Source organism: Protopterus annectens, chromosome 2.part1 (assembly GCF_019279795.1).
Source record: "Protopterus annectens isolate FY-2018-M chromosome 2.part1, PAN1.0, whole genome shotgun sequence".
Taxonomy (NCBI): Eukaryota; Metazoa; Chordata; order Ceratodontiformes; family Protopteridae; genus Protopterus; species Protopterus annectens.
In genome coordinates, this window is record NC_056729.1 from 508150707 (window position 1) to 508165456 (window position 14750).

The window sequence follows — 14750 nt, forward strand, 5'->3', positions numbered from 1 at the left end:
GGCACTGGCACCAGTTATCTGTCTCTGTGAGACCTTTTTGAAGGATGTTTGTGTCAGCTGGAGAGTTGATTATGGTGCCCAGTTTGCAGTCGTCTGCGAACTTGGTAAGCCATAGTCCTCCCACGTTTGCCTGTACCTCGGAAAAGTATATACCGAACAAGAGTGGTCCCAGGACAGAACCCTGTGGGATGCCACTTGTGACCGGTTTCGAGTCTGACATGGCTCCAGCAACTCTCACTCTGTGGGTTCTGTCTTTGAGCCAGTTTGCGACCCATCTTGTGACATAGGGGGTTATATTTAAGCTGGATAGCTTATCTATGATGCCCGAGGGGGTATTGTGTCAAATGCCTTTGCAAGGTCCAGATAGGCTGTATGGACTACCTTCCCTTCATCTATGGCTTTGGTGACTGTTTTGAAGAAGTCAACCAGGTTCAAAAGGCAGGATCTGCCCTTGACAAAGCAGAACTGGGTAGGATCTAGTGTCTGTAGGTCTCCAATGTCTTTGTTTATGAGCTCCATGATGATCCTCTCCATAGCCTTGCAGACTAAGCTAGTCAGGCTTATGGGGCGATAGTTTCCAGGGTCTGTAGAGGCTCCACCTTTGTGGAGTGGGACCACTGTTGCTGTACACCATTCTGTGGGCACATATCCTGTAGTGAGGCTGAGATTGTATAGCTATTTTATTTGAGGGATTAGTTCCTCTTGGAGTTCATGTAGGACGCAACCTGGGATGCCATCTGGTCCCATGGAAGCAGTGTTTTTTGCTTTGGAGAGGGCAGCCTTCACCTGAGCATCTGAGATGTTTGGGAGGCAGCCCTCTGCTGGGATAGATACTTGCTCTTTTGTGGGGGAGGGGGTGGAGAAGTTTGCACTGAACCTGTCTGCCAGGATATTGGCGATGTCTGTGGGTTTAATGTATTTTTTGTCGTTTAGAATCAACTCAGAACAAGTCTGGGAGTTGCAACCCAGGTTTCTAACATAACTGAAAAAAGCCTTATGATTGTCTTTGGTGTCCTGTGCAATTTTTCTCTCGAAGCTGGCCTTGGAGGATTTTATGAGGGATCGTAATTTTTTGCTAGTACTGATCAGAGATGCCTTCCCTATTAGGGATTTTGCTCTATCATGCAGTAGCTTCCTCCTTCTGTTGTACAGTTTATTTATGGCAGGAGTCCACCAGACTGGACTCCTGCCTTTGGATGATTGGGTCTTGGTTTTGTTTGGGATAACATGATCCATGCATTCCGGGAGATGTCCATAGAATGCATTTATATAGGATTCTGCAGTTTGGGCTGTAATTTCCACTGGCCCTGGGGCCTTGAAGGATTCCACTTCGGTTTTGAGAAGTGAGAAGTTTGCTTTTGAGAAGTTTTTCACTGTGGTTTTTCTGGGCTGGGGCTGGGGTCGGGATGTGGACATCCAGTGAAATTAAAATTATGGTCTGATCTTACCAATGAGGGATATACTTCTGGTGTGGAGCATAGAGTCCCCATGTTGGTAATGATCAGGTCTAGTATGTTGTCCCCTCTTGTGGGAGTGGTGACTAGTTATTCCATATCATTTGAGTTTGTAATTTCCAGGAACCTTTGGGCTAAGGTGCTGGGGCTTGAGTAGTGCTCTCAGTCAATGTTTGGGTAGTTGAAGTCGCCCAATATAATGGTGTTCGGAGAGATCTTCATGTTCTCCAATGTTTTCAGAAAAGCCGAGTGGGATTCCTGACTTTGAGATGGTGGTCTGTAGGATGCTATAAACTGAAAAGCAGTCTTGCCCACTGTTAGTTGCACATGGATGGTCTCCGATACTTTGTGCAATGCCACTAACCTGGAGGTGTGGATATCCTTGATAAATATGGAAACCCCCCTCCTTTTGTGGTTCGGTCCGGGTTTTGGGGCCAAAAAGCATAATATGAGGTATAGCCGGGTAGTGCTGGGGTGCTCTCTGGAGCCTTGAACCAGGTTTTTGTCACTGCACAGATATCGATGTTCTCCATACTGAGGAGAGCTTCGAGTGCGTGCATCTTGAGGTTAAGACTTCTGGCATTTAGCAGCATTACCCTTAGTTACTTGTTCCTTGTGTTGTCTATGGGGGTGGGTTTGACTTTTGAGCCTTGCCTAAAAAAGACACTATAGGGGTGGCAAGAGCCTTTGCCAATATCCAAAAGCCCAGTGGTGACAGGTGCAAGCCGTCCTTAGCGAAGCAACGTGGCTTGTTGAGCATGTCATCCCAGGCTGACAGACACTGGATCCCCTTTGAATGACACCAAAATTTTAGCCACTTGTTAAAATCGATAATTTTGTCTTTGTACTGTGGCATCATTCAAGGTGAGGGTAAGATGCTGCTCAAGGTCAGGGTCATACCAGCCTGGGCTACATGATCAGAGAGCTCCTCTACATCTCTTTTCATGTAGTCCAGGGAGGTACATCTCAGGTCATTCACACCAGCATGTACAATGACTGAGTCATATTTGTATTTGCTTTGGAGTGACCTGAGTGCTTGCGTTATGTGGCGGATCCTAGCACCCGACAGGCAGCTCACCGTGACCTTCTCTTTGTTCAGCCTGGTGAGTGGGACGTCAGTGTGTCTGACAATAGAGTCACCTATTACAAGAGTATCAGGTGTGTTATTCATCCTTAAGGGCTGTGGCTGCTTGGCACACTGACTTTGTGGGTTATGTGTTGTGTGTGTTTTGTTTCGAGGTAGCGTTTGCTTGGAGGTTTGCTTTGGAGGTCTCTGTTGCTTAGGCAGATTTTTATTTAGAGCCTCCGAGTATGTTTTTGTGTATTTATATGTTTGGTTCGCTGATGTAGTGGGACTATGTGATACTGGAAGTGTGTTGTGTGAGGTTACCTTCTCCTCCTGACTGGTTACACCAGTTTTGAGATGAGATAGCTCAGCCTCCAGTTTGGCTAAATAGTTGCATCTCTCACATATATGTGAACCTGTTTGGAGGAGGAGAGGGTTGTCTGTGTACATGAGACAGTTGTAACATTGCCTCAAAATTCCCAGATTCACCAGCTGGACTGGAGAGGAAACCATTGACTGACCTTTGGACATGCTAGAGTAATATAGGGAAACTGAATTTAAGACGGACCAATAGAGGACAGGGTAATCATAGAGAGTGTAAGAATAAGTAGTGCTTATGGTTTAATAGTGCTAACTTGTAGGATTACTTAATTGGACCAGTGAAGGGCCTTAGAATGAGAATATGGTGTTTAAATTGAGAGATAGAACAGTTCTAAAAGAAAAAGTGAAGTGCAGACTTTGTGGAGCCAGGAATAGTTTAAACCCAATTTGGTGGCGCTGCCCGCTGTTGCGCTATGCACAAAAACACGCAAAACCGTGCAAAAGAGGGTTTTAAGAGAGGAAGATGAAGGAGTTTTGGAATTGACCCAAAATGGCCAATAAAACTACAGTTTCAAGTCAGTAACCACTCCCACAGGGGCAGGCAGGCTGCTCAATGTTTTTCACTGCCACTGATCAACAGAGAGACTTTCCTTTAGCCCAAGCAAAAAATGGCCTCACAGAAACTTACAAACAGTTCAACAACAGCAAGCCTGTAATTGAACTTTTTTAAATCTCAGAAAAGTGGGAAAAAAGCAAGATTTTTTTTTGTTTTTGTTTTTTCAGAGATAGCAGAGATTCACAAGTATCAACAAGTTATAACAGTGCAGTAAATGACCCCACACAAGAGTGCTAGGCCAAAGACAGATAAAATGCAAGTTTTGAGAAAAAAACGATTTTAAAAATAAGTGCAAACAGGAAATTCAGTAAACAGCTCTAGGTTGTGCTCTAAATACAGTTACTAATGCAGAAGTCTACTTCTAAAAATGCCTCTAACACACAGCCCTACAAATTAGGGTATGTGTGCTAGCTTCTAACAGTTCCCCTAACAACAGCCCTAGACATAGGGGTATGAGTGCTAACTTCTATCACTGTCCCTACCAACGTCCCTACACATTAGGGTACAAGTGCTACCTTCTACTGTGCCACTAAAAACAGCCCTGGACAGTAGCATACAAGTGCTACCTTCTACCAGTGCCCCTAACGACAGTCCTCTACATTAGGGTAGGAGTGCTACCTTTACTCTTACCGGTGACCCTAATGGAAGCTCTACACATTAGGGTATGAGTCCTACCTCTACTGGTAACTCTAACGAAAGCTCTACACGTTAGGGTATGAGTGCTTCTTCTACTTCTATCAGTGCCCCTAATGACAGACATACTCATTAGGGTACAAGTGCTACCTATGCTCCTACCAGTGACCCTAATGATAGCCCCACACATTATGGTAAGTGTGCTATCTCTACCTCCACCAGTGCCCCTAACGACAGCTCTACCGTAAGGTACAAGTGCTACCTTCTACCAGTGCTCCTAACAACAGCCCTAGACATTAGGATACAAGGAATATGTTCTACCAGTGCCCTTAACAATAGCCCTAGACTTTAGGGTACAAGTGCTTCCTTCTACCAGTACCACTAACAACAGCCCTAGACATTAGGGTATGAGTGTGACCTTCTACCAGTACCCCTAATGACAGTCTTCCACATTAGAGTATGAGTGCTACTTCTGCTTCTACCAGTGCCCCTAATGAAAGCCTTATAAATTAGGGTACAAGTGCTACCTTCTACCAGTGCCACTAACAGCCCTACAATTTAGGGTACAAGTGCTACCTTCTACCAGTGCCCGTAACAAAACTCCTAGACATTAGGGCATGAATGCTACCTTCTAACAGTGTCCTTAATGACAGCCCTCCACATTAGAGTATGAGTGCTACCTCTACTTCTACCAGTTACCCTAACTACAGGCATCTGCATTAGGGTACAAGTGCTACCTTCTACCAGTGCCTGTAACAAAAGTCATAGACATTAGGGTATAAATGCTACCTTCCACCAGTGCCCCTTATGACAACACTCCACATTAGAGTATGAGTGCTATCTCTACTTCTACCGGTGACTGTAATGACAGCCCTACACATTAAGGTATGAGTGCTACCTCTACTTGTACCAGTTAGCCTAACTAAAGACTCCACATCAGGGTACAGGTGCTACCTTATAACAGTGTGCCTAATGACAGCGCTCCACATTAGGTTATGAGTGCTACCTCTACTTTTACCAGTGACCTGAACAACAGACCTGCATGTTAGGGTATGAGTGCTACTTCTACTTCTACCAGTGGCCCTAATGACAGCCCTACACTTTAGGGTACAAGTGCTTCCTCTACTTTTATCAGTGCTCCTGACAACAGCCCTACACATTAGGGTATGAGTGCTACCTTCTACCAGTGCCGTTAACAACAGCCCTACACATTACGGCACAAATGCTACATTCTACCAGTGACCCTAACACAAAGCCCTGCACGTTAAGGTACAAGTGCTGCCTCTGATTCTACCATTGCCCCTAACAACAGCCCTGCACATAAGGGTACGAGTTCTACCTCTACTTCTACCAGTGCCCCTGAGGAAGCCCTACATATTAGGGTACAAGTGCTATGTTCTACCAGTGTCCCTAATGACAGCCCTACACATTAAGCTACGAGTACTACCTCTACTTCTACCAGTGCTCCTAATGACAGCCCTGCACATTGGGGTACAACTGCAAAATATTTACAGTGCCCCTAACAACAGTCCTAGACATTAGGGTATGAGTACTATCTTCTATCAGTGCTTCTAACAATAGCCCTCCACATTAGGGTACAAGTGATATCTTTTACCAGTCTCCCCTAACAACAGCCGTAGACATTAGGGAACAAGTGCTACCTGTAAGAGTCCCCCTAACAACAGCCTTCAACATTAGGGTATGAGTGCTACCTTTTACCAGTGCCCCTAACGACAGCCCTAGACATAAGGGTATGAGTGCTACCTTCTCCCAGTGCCCCTAATGACAGCCCTCTACATTGTGGTATGAGTTTTACCTCTACTTCTACCAGGGCCCTTAATGACAGCCCTAGACATTAAGCATATCTCGCAATTGTATAGATTTTTACAGAATGTCCAGATTTTTGCCTCATATTTTTGGTCTGTTCCTCCTGAAATCTGTATCTTTTTAGCAAATACCTGAAAATTGAAGTCATTAAATAATGACAAACATTTGACTTTAACAATCCAAATCCTTCAGAAAATTTATGCTAATGCAAAACCTATTATTCTATCAACTATCTAAGTTTGTAAGAGTAATACTAAAAATGTCCCCTTTTGTCCCCCCATCATTTTAGGCTTTGTCCAAATTTTTTATTCTAGGAGGTTGAGAGGTATGACATTAGGATATGAGTGCTACCTTCTGTCAGACCCACTAATAACAGCACTACAGATTAGGGTACGAATACTACCTCTGCGTCTACCAGTGCCCCTAACAACAGGCCTACACATTAGGGTATGAGTGCTAGCTCACTTCTACCAGTGCCCCTAACAAAAGCCCTAGACATCAGGGTAAGAGTACTATCTACTATCAATGCCCCTAACAACAGCCCTCCACATTAGGGTACAAGTGATATCTTCTACAAGTGCCCTAACAACAGCGCTAGATATTATTAGTGCTATCTTCTACCAGTTCCCTAACAAAAGCAGTCTACATTAGGGTATGAGTGCTACCTCTAATTCTACCAGTGACCCTAACAACAGCACTCCACATTAGGGTACAAATTATACCTTCTACAAGTGCCCCCAACAACAGCCCTAGATATTAGGGTATTAGTGCTATATTCTACCAGTGCCCTAACGACAGCAGTCTACATTAGGGTATGAGTGCTACCTCTAATTCTACCAATGACCCTAACAACAGTCCTTCACATTAGGGTACAAGTGCTACTGCTACTTCTACCAGTGCCCCTACCAACAGCCCTCCACATAAAGGTACAAGTGCTATATCTACTTCTACCAGTGCCCCTAACAACAGCCCTACACATTACAGTATGAGTGCTACCTCTATTTCTATCAGTGGCCCTAATGCAAAATCTAGTATTCTATCAACTGTCTAAGTTTGTAAGAGCAATATTTAAAATATGTCCCTATTTGTCCCCCCATCATTTTAGGCTTTATCCAAATTTTTTGCTCTAGGAGGTTGAGAGGTATGACATTAGGGTATGAGTGTTACCTTCTATCAGAGCCCCTAACAGCAGCACTACACATTAGGGTATGAATACTACCTGGGCTCCTACCAGTACCCCTAACAACAGCCCTACACATTAGGGTACAAATGCTACTTTCTATTAGTACTCCTAACAACAGCCCTAAATATTAGGGTACAAGTGCTTCCTTCTATCAGTACCCTGAGCAACAGCCCTACACTTTAGGGTAAGAGTGCTACCTCTACTTCTACCACTGCCCCTAACAACAGCCTAATACATTAGGGTACAAATGCTACCTATACTTGTGCCAGTGCCACTAATAACAGCCCCACACATTTGGGTATGAGTGCTACCTCTGCTTTTACTAGTGCCCCTAACAACAGCCCTACACATTAGGGGACAAGTGCTACCTTCTACCAGTGCCTCTAACAACAGCCCTAGACATTAGGGTATGAGTGCTTCCTTCTATCAGTGCCCCTAACAACAGCTCTACACATTAGGGTATAAGTGCTACCTCTACTTCTAAAAATGCCCCTAACACACAGCCCTACAAATTAAGGTATGTGTGCTAGCTTCTAACAGTTCCCGTAACAACAGCCCTAGACATAGGGGTATGCATGCTAAATCACTGTCCCTACCAACAGCCCTACACATTAGGGTACAAGTGCTACCTTCTACTGTGCCACTAAAAACAGCCCTGGACAGTAGCGTACAAGTGCTACCTTCTACCAGTGCCCCTAACGACAGTCCTCTACATTAGGGTAGGAGTGCTACCTTTACTTCTACCGGGACCCTAATGGAAGCTCTACACATTAGGGTATGAGTCCTACCTCTACTGGTAACTCTAACAAACGCTCTACATGTTAGGGTACGAGTGCTTCTTCTACTTCTATCAGTGCCCCTAATGACAGACATACTCATTAGGGTACAAGTCCTACCTATGCTCCTACCAGTGACCCTAATGATAGCCCCACACATTATGGTAAGTGTGCTATCTCTACTTCCACCAGTGCCCCTAACTACAGCTCTACCGTAAGGTACAAGTGCTACCTTCTACCAGTGCTCCTAACAACAGCCCTAGACATTAGGATACAAGGAATATGTTCTACCAGTGCCCTTAACAATAGCCCTAGACTTTAGGGTACAAGTGCTTCCTTCTACCAGTGCCACTAACAACAGCCCTAGACATTAGGGTATGAGTGCGACCTTCTACCAGTACCCCTAATGACAGTCTTCCACATTAAAGTATGAGTGCTACTTCTGCTTCTACCAGTGCCCGTAATGAAAGCCTTATAAATTAGGGTGCAAGTGCTACCTTCTACCAGTGCCTGTAACAAAACTCCTAGACATTAGGGCATGAATGCTACCTTCTAACAGTGTCCTTAACGACAGCCCTCCACATTAGAGTATGAGTGCTACCTCTACTTCTACCAGTTACCCTAACTACAGGCATCTGCATTAGGGTACAAGTGCTACCTTCTACCAGTGCCTTTAACAACACTCATAGACATTAGGGTATAAATGCTGCCTTCCACCAGTGCCCCTTATGACAACACTCCACATTAGAGTATGACTGCTACCTCTATTTCTACCGGTAACCGTAATGACAGCCATACACATTAAGGTATGAGTGCTACCTCTACTTGTACCACTGAGCCTAACTAAAGACTCCACATCAGGGTACAAATGTTACCTTATAACAGTGTGCCTAATGACAGTGCTCCACATTAGGGTATGAGTGCTACCTCTACTTTTACCAATGACCTGAACAACAGACCTACACATTAGGGTATGAGTGCTACTTCTACTTTTACCAGTGCCCCTAACGACAGCCCTACACTTTAGGGTACAAGTGCTTCCTCTACTTTTATCAGTGCTCCTGACAACAGCCCTACACATTAGGGTATGAGTGATACCTTCTACCAGTGCCCCTAACAACAGCCCTATACATTTGGGTATGAGTGCACCCTCTAATTTTACCAGTGCCCCTAACAACAGTCCTACACATTACGGCATGAATGCTACATTCTACCAGTGACCCTAACACAAAGCCCTCCATGTTAAGGTACGAGTGCTGCCTCTGATTCTACCATTGCCCCTAACAACAGCCCTGCACATAAGGGTACGAGTTCTACCTCTACTTCTACCAGTGCCCCTGAGGAAGCCCTACATATTAGGGTACAAGTGCTATGTTCTACCAGTGTCCCTAATGACAGCCCTACACATTAAGCTACGAGTTCTACCTCTACTTCTACTAGTGCTCCTAATGACAGCCCTGCACTTTGGGGTACAACTGCAAAATATTTCCAGTGCCCCTAACAACATCCCTAGACATTAGGGTATCAGTACTATATTCTATCAGTGCTTCTAACAACAGCCCTCCACATTAGGGTACAAGTGATACCTTCTACCAGTCTCCCCTAACAACAGCCGTAGACATTAGGGAACAAGTGCTACCTGTAAGAGTCCCCCTAACAACAGCCTTCGACATTAGGGTATGAGTGCTACCTTTTACCAGTGCCCCTAACGACAGCCCTAGACATAAGGGTATGAGTGCTACCTTCTACCAGTGCCCCTAATGACAGCCCTCCACATTGTGGTAGGAGTTCTACCTCTGCTTCTATCAGGGCCCCTAATGACAGCCCTAGACATTAAGCATATCTCGCAATTGTATAGATTTTTAAAGAATGTCCAGATTTTTGCTTCATATTTTTAGTCTGTTCCTCCTGAAATCTGTACCTTTTTAGCAAATACCTGAAGATTGAAGTCATTAAATAATGACAAGCATTTGACTTTAACAATCCAAATCCTTCAGAAAATTTATGCTAATGCAAAACCTATTATTCTTTCAACTATCTAAGTTTGTAAGAGTAATACTAAAAATGTCCCTTTTTGTCCCCCCATCATTTTAGGCTTTGTCCAAATTTTTTGCTCTAGGAGGTTGAGAGGTATGACATTAGGATATGAGTGCTACCTTCTGTCAGAGCCACTAATAACAGCACTACAGATTAGGGTACAAATACTACATCTGCTTCTACCAGTGCCCCTAACAACAGCCCTACACATTAGGGTATGAGTGCTATCTCTACATCTACCAGTGCCCCTAACAAAAGCCCTAGACATCAGGGTAAGAGTACTATCTTCTATCAATGCCCCTAACAACAGCCCTCCACATTAGGGTACAAGTGATATCTTCTACAAGTGCCCTAACAACAGCCTTAGATATTATTAGTGCTATCTTCTACCAGTTCCCTAACAAAAGCAGTCTACATTAGGGTATGAGTGCTATCTCTAATTCTACCAGTGACCCTAACAACAGCACTCCACATTAGGGTACAAGTGATACCTTCTACAAGTGCCCCCAACAACAGCCCTAGATATTAGGGTATTAGTGCTATATTCTACCAGTGCCCTAATGACAGCAGTCTACATTAGGGTATGTGTGCTACCTCTAATTCTACCAATGACCCTAACAACAGTCCTTCACATTAGGGTACAAGTGCTACCTCTACTTCTACCAGTGCCCCTACCAACAGCCCTCCACATAAAGGCACGAGTGCTATATCTACTTCTACCAGTGCCCCTAACAACAGCCCTACACATTACGGTATGAGTGCTACCTCTATTTCTATCAGTGCCCCTAATGCAAAATCTATTATTCTATCAACTATCTAAGTTTGTAAGAGCAATATTTAAAATATGTCCCTATTTGACCCCCCATCATTTTAGGCTTTATCCAGATTTTTTGCTCTAGCAGGTTGAGAGGTATGACATTAGGGTATGAGTGTTGCCTTTTATCAGAGCCCCTAACAGCAGCACTACACATTATGGTATGAATACTACCTGGGCTCCTACCAGTGCCCCTAACAACAGCCCTACACATTAGGGTACAAATGCTACTTTCTATTAGTACTACTAACAACAGCCCTACACATTAGGGTACAAGTGCTTCCTTCTATCAGTACCCTTAACAACAGCCCTACACTTTAGGGTAAGAGTACTACCTCTACTTCTACCATTGCCCCTAACAACAGCCTAATACATTAGGGTACACATGCTACCTATACTTGTGCCAGTGCCACTAATGACAGCCTTACACATTTGGGTATGAGTGCTACTTTCTACCAGTGCCCCTAATGACTGTCCTATACATTAGGTTATGAGAGCTACCTCTACTTCTACCAGTTCCCCTAACAACAGTCCTTCACATTAGGGTACAAGTGCTACCTTCTACGAATGCCACTAACAAAAGCCCTCCACATTAGGGTAAGAGTGCTACCTCTACTTCTACAGGTGACCCTAACAACAGCCCTCCACATACGGTTACGAGTTTTACCTCTACTTCTACCCAGGCCCCTAACGACAGCCCTCAGCATTAGTGTATGAGTGCTACCTCTACTTCTTTCAGTGCACCTAAGAACAGCCCTAGACATTTGCCATATCTCTCAACTGTGTAAATTTTCACAGATTCCAGATTTTTGGCTCATATTTTTTGTGTGTTCTTCCTAAAATCTGTACCTTTCTGGCAAATACCTAAAGATTGAAGTCATTAGATAATGACAAACATTTGACTTTAAGACTCCAAATCCTTCAGAAAATTCATGCTAATGCAAAACTTATTATTCTATCAACTATCTAAGTTTGTAAGAGCAATATTTAAAATCTGTCCCTTTTTGTCCCCCCATCATTTTAGGCTTTGTCCAGATTTTTTGCTCTAGGAGGTAAGAGGTATGAAATTAGGGTATGACAACTATACACATTAATGTACAAGTTACACCTCTGCTTCTACCCATACCCCTAATGACAGCCCTCCATATCAGCATACAAGTGCAACCTATACTTCTACCAGTGCCCCTAATGACTGTCCTATACATTAGTGTACAAGTGCTTCCTCTGCTTTTACCAGTGCCTCCAATAGGTTCATAGGTTCATACTAGGCTATCTGCCCTAGGGCATTTATAAGCCTAGCCAGAGTGTGTTTGGCTTTCGCCACCCATTTTAAATTAATTTTTCTATGCCCTTTTTCGAGGTTAGTATACTGTGCCTCTGTCTAACAGTGACACAGAAGTGATACCCGGGGTAAACCTACGATCTCCCATCCACTCATCAAGATTCCTCTTGAAGAGAGTCAATGAGGGACTCTGCCTAACCTGGACTGGGATTTTATTTCAGAGTGAAGGGAGCCTCTGGGTTATGAATCTGTCCCTCCAGCATGTCCTATTTATTTCAGTGCTGAGGTTCAAGTCTCTCGAGTGCGTTGCTCGATGGGATTTGGATTTTCTGAGGTGCAGTATGTCCATTAATTCTGGGTTGGACATGTCTTTATACGTCAGGCACAGATCACCTCTGAGCAGGCAGTATGCCACTGAGTAGAGCTGGAGTTTCTTTAACCGGGCAGCATATGGCATCTGTTTGAGACCTTTGATCCTCTTGGTGAGGTACTTTTGGGGTCTTTCCAGTTGCTGCAGGTGTCTGGTAAGGTACATCCCAAAAGGGGCATTGTTCTCAATTATGGGCCTGATGAGGGATTAGTAAAGAGGCACGGTGACCTCCCCTGATCTAGATGTGAATCCCTTCATGATTAGGTGGGCTATATAAAATGTTTTTCTAACCACTCTGGCCATCTGGTTGTCAAATGAGAGAGTGCTATCAACTTGGGTCCCCAGGTCCCTAATTACTTCTTCTGTACTTAACAGATTACCACCTATGTGATAATTTGTGGGCACTTTGTTTTTGCCAAAGGGAATGACTATACACTTTTTGGTGTTTAGCTTGAGGCCATGGCTCTGGCACCAGTTGTCTGTTTCTATGAGGCCCTTTTGGAGGATGTTTGTGTCAGCTGGAGAGTCGATTATGGCGCCCAGTTTGCAGTCATCTGCGAACTTGGTCAGCCACAGTCCTTCCGTGCTGGCCTGTACCTCTGAGAAATATATACTGAACAAGAGAGGTCCCAGGACTGAGCCTTATGGGATGCCACTTGTAACTGGTTTTGACAGTTATACACATTAATGTACATGTTATACCTCTGCTTCTACCCATACACCTAATGACATCGCTCCATATCAGGGTACAAGTGATACCTATACTTCTATCAGTGTCTTTAACAACAACACTAATAGGGAATGAATGCTACCTCTGCTTCTACCAGTGCCACTAACAGCCCTACATGAGGGTACAAGGTCTGCCTTCAGTCAGTGTCCCTAACAACAGCCCTCCATATAAAGGTACAGGTGATGCCACTAATTCTTTCACTGCCCCTTACAACAGGTCCTCAAATATGGTACAAGTGCTACCTCTACTTCTATCAGTGCCCCTAACAACAGCCCTCCACGTAAAGGTACACTTGCTATCTCTACTTCAACCAATGCCCCGAACAATAGCCCTATACATTACGGTATGAGAGCTACTTCTATTTCTACCAGTGCTCCTAATGACAGCCCTACATGAGTGTTGCCTTCTACCAGTGGCACTAATAACAGCCCCACACATTAGTGTACAAGAGCTAGCTTCTACCAGTGCCCTTAACAACAGTCCTAGACATTAGGGTATGAGTGCTACCTTCTATCAGTGACCCTAACAACAGCTCTACACATTAGGGTAGAAGTGCGACCTCTACTTCTACCAATGCCCCCAAAATGCAGCCCTACAAATTAGGGTACTAGTGCTACTTTATAACAGTTCCCCTAACAACAGCCCTAGACATAAGGGTAGGAGTGCTACCATCTATCACTGCACCTACCAACAGCCCTACACATTACTGTACAAGTGCTACCTTCTACCTGTGCCACTAAAAACAGCACTAGACATTAACGTACAAGTGCTTCCTTCGATCAATGCTACTAATGACAGTCCTCCACATTAGGGTATGAGTGTTACCTTTACTTCTACCGGTGACCCTAATGACAGCTGTACACATTAGGGTATGAGTCCTACCTCTACCTGTATTGGTAACCCTAATGACAGCTCTCCATGTTAGGGTACGAGTGCTACCTCTACTTCTATAAGTGCCACTAATAACAGCCCTACTCATTATGGTAAGTGTGCTATCTCTACTTCCACCAGTGCCCCTAATGACAGCCCTACCATTAGGTACAAGTGCTACCTTCTATCAGTGCCCATAAAAAAATCCCTTGATTTTAGAGTAAAGGTGTTACCTTCTACCAGTGCCCCTTAGAACATCCCTAGATATTGAGGTATGAGTGCGACCTTCTACCAGTGCCCCTAATGACAGCCCTAGATATTAGGGTATGGGTGCTACCTCTACTTCTACAAGTGCCCCTAATGACAGCCCTAGACATTAGTGTATGAGTGCTACCTCTACTTCTACCAGAGCCCCTAATGACAGCCCTGTAAATTTGAGTACAATTGCTACCTTCTACCAGTGCCTCTAACAACAGCCGTACATATTAGGGTACAAGTGCTACCTTCTACCAGTGCTCGTAACAAAACCCCTATACATTAGGGTATGAATGCTACCTTCTACCAGTGTCCTTACCAACAGCCCTCCATATTAGGGTATGAGTGCTACCTCTACTTCTACCAGTTAACCTAACTACAGGCATCCACATTAGGGTACAAGTGCTACCTTCTACCCTAACTGCAGACATCTGCATTACGGTACAAGTGCTACCTTCTATCAGTGCCCATAACAACAGTCCTAAACATTAGAGTATGAATGCTACCTTCTACCAG